Source organism: Triticum dicoccoides, chromosome 7B (assembly GCF_002162155.2).
Source record: "Triticum dicoccoides isolate Atlit2015 ecotype Zavitan chromosome 7B, WEW_v2.0, whole genome shotgun sequence".
Taxonomy (NCBI): Eukaryota; Viridiplantae; Streptophyta; class Magnoliopsida; order Poales; family Poaceae; genus Triticum; species Triticum dicoccoides.
This window is the reverse complement of record NC_041393.1, coordinates 37453297-37462524: the sequence shown is the minus strand read 5'-3', so window position 1 is coordinate 37462524 and position 9228 is coordinate 37453297.

Sequence of the window (9228 nt, the reverse complement as noted above, 5' to 3'; positions counted from 1 at the left end):
CGCCGAGTGACCTAGTCTGTGAAGGTTTGGAAGTCACCTAAAGACTTACCACGAGTGATTGGGCGAGGTCTGTGTGACCTTAGCTCAAGGAGAATACGGTGAGGACTGTGTGTCCGGGACTGTGTGTCCTCGAGCTTAAATACTCATCCGCTCCAACCAGACGTACAACTGAGACAGCAGTTGGAACTGGTCTACCAAATCATTGTCTTCACCAAGCTTACTAGTTCTATTTCCTCAACTCTTTCATTTCCTCATTTCTGATTGTTGTGTGCTTGTTCATATCTGTTTGAAGACTTTGACTGGAGACTTTCTCAATTTTCTCAGTTCAATTTCTTCAGTCTGTCCGTCTTCTTTCTGTGTTATCCTGTGTTTACGCTTTCTGTACTTTGTGCTTGTCTTCATTCCATCATGATGACCATGCTTGTGTTATGATATGTTTACATTTGAGTACTTATTCCGCTGCTTGTAGTTCTTCATTTAGGAATTTCCTCACCAGCAAATTCCTCGGTGAAGAATTCATAAAAATCGCCTATTCACCCCCCTCTAATCAATATAATGCACTTTCAATAGTGTTGCCTCCCAACGTATTCACCTTTGGGTGATGTTAACAATAATAGTTCATGCTAACTTACATCCAATTGGATATATATATATATATATATATATATATATATATATATATATATATATATATATATATATATATATATATCAGGATCTTTCCAACACGAGGTGCTTGCCAAAGGATAAAATGAAAAAAAGGAAAGGTGAAGATCACCTTGATTCTTGCATAAAGTAAAAGACATAAAGTAAAAGATAGGCCCTTCGCAGAGGGAAGCAGAGGTTGTCATGCGCTTTTAGGGTTGGATGCACAAAATCTTAATGCAAAAGAAGGTCACTTTATATTGCCACTTGTATATGGACCTTTATTATGCAGTCCGCCGCTTTTACTGCTTCCATAAGAAGATCGTATAAAGCTTATTTTCTTCACACTAATAGATCATACATATTTAGAGAGCAATTTTTATTGCTTGCACCGATGACAACTTACTTGAAGGATCTTACTCAATCCATAGGTAGGTATGGTGGACTCTCATGGCAAAACTGGGTTTAAGGATATTTGGAAGCACAAGTAGTATCTCTACTTGGTGCAAGGATTTTTGGCTAGCATGAGGGGGAAAGGCAAGCTCAACATGTTTGAATGATCCATGACAATATACTTTAACTGAGATGTGAGAAAACATAACCCATTACGTTGTCTTCCTTGTCCAACATCAACTCTTTAGCATGTCATACTTAATGAGTGCTCACAATTATAAAAGATGTCTCGAATAGTATATTTATATGTGAAATCTCTCTTCCTTCAATATTCTTTCATGAATTGTTCAAATGACCAATACAATGCTTGCTAACCTTCAATAAATTTACAACCTCTACTTCTTAGATGTCAAGTCATTACTCCCCATGGGATAAGAAAATGAGACATATATAATTTCAGATTTATGACATTCAACTCATTCAACCATTTACTCGTAGGATATAAGTGAAGCACATGAGTAAATGACAAACTACTCCAAAAAGATATAAGTGAAGATCAATGAGTAGCTAAATAATTATGTAACTATGTGAAGACTCTCTCTCATTAAAGAATTTCAGATCTTGGTATTGTATTCAAACAGCAGGCAAAGAAAAATAAAATGACATTGCAAGGATAGCACAACTCATGTGAAGAAGCAAAAACTTAGGCTCAACCGATACTAACCGATAGTTGTTGAAAAAGAAAGGTGGGATGCCTAATGGGGCATCCCCAAGCTTAGATGCTTGAGACTTATTGAAATATTATCTTGGGGTGCCTTGGGCATCCCCAAGCTTGAACTTTTGTGTCTCCTTAATTCCTCTCATATCATGGTTTCTCTTTTTATCAAAAGCTTCATCCACACCAAACTCAACAAGAACTCGTGAGATAGGTTAGTATAAACCAATGCAAAACCTTATCATTTTCTACTGTAACAAATCACTAAAATTATTATTCCACATTGTATACTAAATGTCTCTGCATATTTAATACTCCTATCCTCAAATAGAATCATTAAACAAGCAAACATATGCAAACAATGCAAACATAACAACAATATGCCAAAACAGTATAGTCTGTAAAGAATGCAAGATTCATCATACTTCCGTAACTCCAAAAATTATGAGAAAAATACTACGCTGTAGAAGATTTATCATAGATCAATATGCAAAAAGTTTCAACACTATAACATTCTCTGACTTTTCTAGGGAATTTATGCAAAAGCGGTAGACTTTCTGTTTTCAAATAGCAACATGTATACTAGCAAAATAAGCATGGTAAAGGCTATCCTTGACATTTTTATTGAAAATATAGATGCAAAACATTATTATAAATAACATAAAGCAAATACTAACAAAATAAAATGATGCTCCAAGCAAAACACATATCATATGGTGAATAAAAATATAGCTCCAAGTAAAGTTACCGATGAACGAAGACGAAAGAGGGGATGCCATCTGGGGCATCCCCAAGCTTAGGCTCTTGGTTGTTCTTGAATATTACCTTGGGGTGCCTTGGGCATCCCCAAGCTTAGGCTCTTGCCACTCCTTATTCCATAGTCCATCGAACCCTTACCCAAAACTTGAAAACTTCACAACACAAAACTCAACAGAAAACTCATAAGCTCCGTTAGTATAAGAAAATAAAACCACCACTTAGGCACTGTAATGAACTCATTTTAAATTAATATTTGTGTTAAACCTACTGTATTCCAACTTATCTATGGTTCATACCCTTCGATGCTACTCATAGATTCATCAAAATAAGCAAACAACACATAGAAAACAGAATCTGTCAAAAACAGAACAGTCTTTAGTAATCTGTATCAAACGTATACTTCTGGAACTCCAAAAATACTACCAAAAATACTAACATAGATAGATCATATAACAATCCCTCAACATGCAACAAAGAGTCACTCCAAAGCCACTAATAGTGGAGAACAAACGAAGAGATTATGGTAGGGTACAAAACCACCTCAAAGTTATTCTTTCGGATCGATTTATTCAAGAGTTCGTACTAGAATAACACCTTAAGATACAAATCAACCAAAACCCTAATGTCACCTAGATACTCCATTGTCACCTCAAGTATCCGTGGGCATGGTTATATGATATGCATCACACAATCTCAGATTCATCTATTCAACCAACACAAAAGTACTTCAAAGAGTGCCCCAAAGTTTCTACCGGAGAGTCAAGACGAAAACGTGTGCCAACCCCTATGCATAGGTTCATGGGAGGAACCCGCAAGTTTATCACCAAAACATACATCAAGTGGATCACGTGATATCCCATTGTCACCATAGATAAGCACGGCAAGACATACATCAAGTGTTCTCAAATCCTTAAAGACTCAATCCGATAAGATAACTTCAAAGGGAAAACTCAATTCATCACAAGAGAGTAGAGGGGGAGAAACATCATAAGATCCAACTATAATAGCAAAGCTCGCGATACATCAAGATCGTGCCATAAAGAGAACACGAGAGAGAGAGAGAGAGAGAGAGAGATCAAACACATAGCTACTGGTACATACCCTCAGCCCCGAGGGTGAACTACTCCCTCCTCGTCATGGAGAGCGCCGGGATGATGAAGATGGCCACCGGTGAGGGATCCCCCCTCCGGCAGGGTGCCGGAACGGGCTCCTGAGAGGTTTTTTGTGGCTACAGAGGCTTGCGGCGGCGGAACTCCCGATCTATCTTCGTATTCGATGTTTTTAGGGTACATGGACTTATAGGCGAAAGAAGTCGGTCGGGGGAGCCTCGAGGGGCCTAGGAGATAGGGGGCGCGCCCAAGGGGGGGTGGGCGCGCCCTCCTATCTCTTGGCTTCCTCGAACCTTCCCTAGCTTGAACTCCAAGTCTCCCGGATCATATCATTTCCAAAAATCACGCTCCCGAAGGTTTCATTCCGTTTGGACTCCGTTTGATATTCCTTTTCTTCGAAATACTGAAACAGGCAATAAAACAACAATATGGGCTGGGCCTCCGGTTAATAGGTTAGTCCCAAAAGTAATATAAAAGTGTATAATAAAGCCTGTAATCATTCAAAACAGATAATAAAATAGCATGAATGCTTCATAAATTATAGATACATTGGAGACGTATCAAATTGTCACGGCAGATGTCCTAGTGTGAGGACTTAGTCGTGAGGCCAACGCATCTATGTGGTATCTTGATAGGGGTTGAGCGGAATCGAGAGACGCAATGCAAGACAAGGGTTTAGACAGCTTCGGGCCCCGGGAAACATCTGTCCTCACACGGCAGATGTCCTAGTGTGAGGACTTAGTCGTCAGGCCAACGCATCTATGTGGTATCTTGATAGGGGTTGAGCGGAATCGAGAGACGCAATGCAAGACAAGGGTTTAGACAGCTTCGGGCCCCGGGAAACATCATCCGGTAACAACCCTACATGTTGTTTGTGGCTAGGTCTCTTTATCATCACGAGAGAGTCGACGGTAAACCGGCTCTTTGTGTCTAGCCCTAGAAATTGTTTCTTCTTGCTTCCCCCTCTTTTGGGAGCCCTGCCCCTCCTTATATAAGTTGAAGGGGCGGGTTACATGTGGACTCCTATTAGGATTAGGACTAGTCTACCTTCTAATACAAACTGGATACAAGTCCGGGTCTTAACTCCTTGTAAAGGTAAATATTCTTCACGCCTTTCCTCTTGCCCACAATTAATATAACCGGCCTTCTTGGCCTTGGGTCTTGTCATCCGTCTGTCTCACCCACCGGGTTACCAGTGAGTCATAATGTTCAGGCAGGTTGCTTGTAAACCGTCTGGTCAGGGCCGGTCGCCAGTGAATTGTCAAGTGTAAACCGGGTCTCAAGTAAACCGCCAAGTCCGGCCGGGTCATATTTCCGGCAGGGTCATATCGCGGGCTATATCCCCGACAGGCGCCGAATAGGAGCTTCCTTTTTTGGCATTTTTTAATGTGTATTCTGCTAATGGACACCTGCAGCCGCTTTAGCTGGGCCAAGCTCCTTTTCTTTTGGCATTTTTAACGTGTATTCTGGTAACGGACGCCTGCAGTCGCTTTAGCTGGGTTTGGCCCATCTTTTCCTTTTTTTTCTGTATTCTGCTAACGGACGCCTGCAGCCGCTTTAGCTGGGCCAAGCTCCTTTTCTTTTGGCATTTTTTATTGTTTATTCTGCTAACGGACGCCTGCAGCCGCTTTAGCTGGGTTTGGCCCATCTTTTCCTTTTTTTTCCGTTGTACAGCAAAAAAATAAGGGGCAAGGTCACTGGGATTCGATCCACAAACTATTCCACCATCCAGTGTTAGCTGCTCAAGTAGTGCTTCTTCCATGTATTCTTCTTAGTTTTTTCCCTTTTTTCTATTTTGTTTTTTCTTTTTTCTTTTTTCATCCTTTTCTTATTCTAAATGGTTTTTTTCTTTTGTTTTTTATTCTTTGTTCGAACTGGAAAAAAACTCCTTCCTCTTTGTTCGATGAACTTTTCAAATCCGTCGACATTTTTCCCAAATAGATGAACTTTTAAAAATTTGATGAACTTTTATCAAATTCGATGAACTTCTTTTCAAATTCGTGAACATTCTCTTCATATTGATGAACTTTTTCAAATTCAATGAACCTTTTTCAAATCTGATGAACTTTTTTTCAAATCCGATGAACTTTTTTTCAAAATTGATGCTTTTTTTCTTCAAATTTGTGAACTTTTTCAAAATCGGTGTACTAATTTTCAAAATTGATGAACTTTTTTGTCAAACTCGATGAACCTTTTTCAATATTGATGATTTCTTTTTCAAAATTGATGAACTTTTTCACTTTTGCATAAACTTTTTTCAGAATCGATGAACTTTCTTTAAGTTTGTGAACTTTTCTTAAAGAGTGGTGAAGTTTTTTAAAGTTTGCGAGCCTTCTCTTCTAAAATGATGAACTTTTGTCACGAAGTCGATGAACATTTTCAATTTCACGTTAAAACAAATCTGAGTTATTAGTAAATAGCACGGTCACACTTGTTCTTACAGAGTGAACGTTACAACAAGTCACAAGTCTTCGGTAGTTCTGCTGGTTAGCCGAGCTACCTGTTCGGGCGCCGAACAGGAGCTCCCTTTTTTTTAACCTAGCTTTGCTAGCTAAGCAAGGCTGGACCCAAATCTCTAAGGCCTCCTTTGATTTGAAGGATTTTTCATAGGAAAACGTAGGAGATCTCAATCCATAGGATTTGCTACTGTAGCATGGTTTGATTTGCCCGTGCAAGTACAGTACAAAGCATGTGTGAGTTTGGTGCATGGCTTGTGTCTAGCCCAGTTTGGAACGTTGCATGGTTTCTCTACACATTATGGATCCCTTTGTTTCAAGTTCCTGGATTTCAAACGTTCCATTTATTCCATATCCCTCCACTTTTCCTCTATTTTTCAATCCTATGTTTTATATCTGCATTCCTATAGTCTTTCTATATTTTTTTCTACGAAATATGTATCTGGCAACTGTGTGGCAGATTGCAAAACTGCCACACGCATCGGGAGGCGTTCGATCCAAATCCAATGAGGCGTTCCCTTCCCCACCTTCTTCCCCAGTGGCCAATGCGCCTCCACCACACGCCTCAAACCTCGACCCCGCCGCTCGCCTCACACCCCCGGCTCCGGCGCAGCACGCCTTCACTCATCACCTAGCCGGCTAGCCCCTGGCACCTCCGCCTCCTTTCCCAGCCGCAAGGGCCTCCGGGTTCCGGATTCTGGCGAGATCCGCAGCCACCTAAAGCCGTCAGTCATTGCCTTGCTTCCCGGTCAAAAGGAGAAGGGAGCCGAGATCCGCTACCCCCGCTGCTTGTTGTGGATGGCCCCGGCCCTGCTTCTTGTCATAGATGGATCCTGCTGCAACCTCACCGGCCGTCCATCACAGAGATGTCGTGGTAGACGATGCCACCATGCATCAGCCACACTTCCGGCCGCTCAGCAAAGGAGCTCCATCCCTCCCGTCTGCATCTCCTCCACCTACGTTGTTGGTTGCCAATCGGCCGAGGTAACGTCCCCGTCTTCGGCTCCATTCCCATCCATGGCCGGAGCTTGATGTGCCTCCTACGAGCAGATGCGCATGAGCCCGACAGCAGGGTAGTTGTACAACTTTGATGTTGTTTACTACTGCTGGCAACCTTGCGGTGCTAGTCTCCATAGATTTTGTTGCCACTTTTTTATAATCATGTGATTCCAGGCCTCTTTTTCGAGTTTACAGTTTGCTCTGCTCTGATAGTACTACAACACGAGATTGTTGTTTGTTGCAAGAACTGTTGGATGGTGCCATGACAGTTGGAATTGGAAGAACTTTGTGCTTTTTTTTGTTTAGAAAAGGAAGCAACTTTGTGTGTTGGGCGGTGCAGAGTTCAGTATCTAGAGCATATAAACCGAGAGCCGGTCTTCTACACTTTTACCTTGATTCAGATGCTAAGTGGCCTGAAGATTAGTTTAGAGCTAGGATGGCAATACAGACATGAGAGTAATACGTGGTTCATCAAAACTACCTGATAACTTACGTATAAACATCACGATAACTTTGACAAAGGAGGAAAAGTAGTTAAAAATCCACCTGAGCAAGTATTTTTCTTCAATGGGGGATGTATATATTCTTCTTGTACAAACCAAATTAGTCATGGGGCAATAATTTCTATTGCATGTAAGAATACTATTTTGTTTTTTTTCTATAGTAGGAACTTGAGAAAGTCGTGGAAAAATTTATTCAACAATAACCGGTAACTTATGTGTAAATAACATGATAATATACACACTGTAAACGTGATAACTTACATACAAACATTATGGTAATTTTTGACTGGAGAGAAAATATTTGACCCGAGAGGAAAGGTTGTTGAAAACATACCCTGAGTAACTTCTATGTAAATAGCATGGTAATATACGGACCGTAGATCTGACAGCACTTACAAACACCGCGGTAACATTGACAAAAGGGGAAAAATTGTTGAAAAACATTCCCCTGGTAACTTTAGTGAAAATTTCACGATAACTAACATGTCACAGGTGTGGTAACTTATGTAGCCCACGTGCGGGACCTTTAGCCCGGAAGAAACAAGTTGTTGAAAATATACCCCCGGTAACTACTGCGTAAATAACATGGTAACATATGCACCATGGGCGTGATAACTTATCCACAAATACCTCGATAACTTTTACCCATGAGAAAAAAGTTGTTGAAAAATATACATCAATAACTTATGTGAAAATAGCACGGTAATATATGAACTGCATACACGATAAATTACGTACAAAGACAATGGTAAATTTTACCAAGAAGGAAGAAAATTGTTGAAAAACATATCAAAATAGCATGATAGTATACGAACCACATACCCGATAACTTACGTAGAAACACTACGGTAACTTTTCCGATCGAAATAAAAAGTTGTTGAAAACATACCCCCGGTAACTTATGTGAAAATAGTATGATAATATGCGACCCGTTTACCCGATAACTTACGTACAACCACCTCGGTAATTAACTTTTTGACCGCGAGGAAAAAGTTGTTGAAAACATATCTCGATAATTAATGTGAAAATAACACGGTAATATACGAAACACATACTTGATAACTTACATAGAAACACCACAGTAACTTTTTGACCAGGAGAAAAAGTTGTTGAAGAATATAACCTCAGAAACTTATGTAGAAATAGCACGATAATATACAAATCACATACATGATAACTTAGTACAAATATTGTGGTAACTTTTTAGACCGGCAGAAAAAAGTTGTTGAAAACAATTTATGTGAAAATAACACGGTAATATATGAACTGCATGTCCGATAACTTATGAATAAACATCGCAATAATTTTGACCAACGGGAAACAAAGTTGTTGAAAAACATACTCCAATCCCCGAGGTAACTTGTGCGAAAATAGCACGGTAGTATGTGAACCGCATACCCGACAACTTACCAGAAACACCGCGGTAACTTTTTTGACCGGGAGAAAGAGCATACCCCAATAACTAATGTGAAAATAATATGGTAAATACGAACCGCATACCCTATAACTTATGTACAAATACCGCAAAAACTTTTAACCGAGGGGAAAAAGTTTTTGAGAAACATCTCCTGATAACTTATGTGAAAATAGCACGGTAATATATGAACCACGTACCTACTAAGTTAAGTACAAATACCTGCGGTAACTTT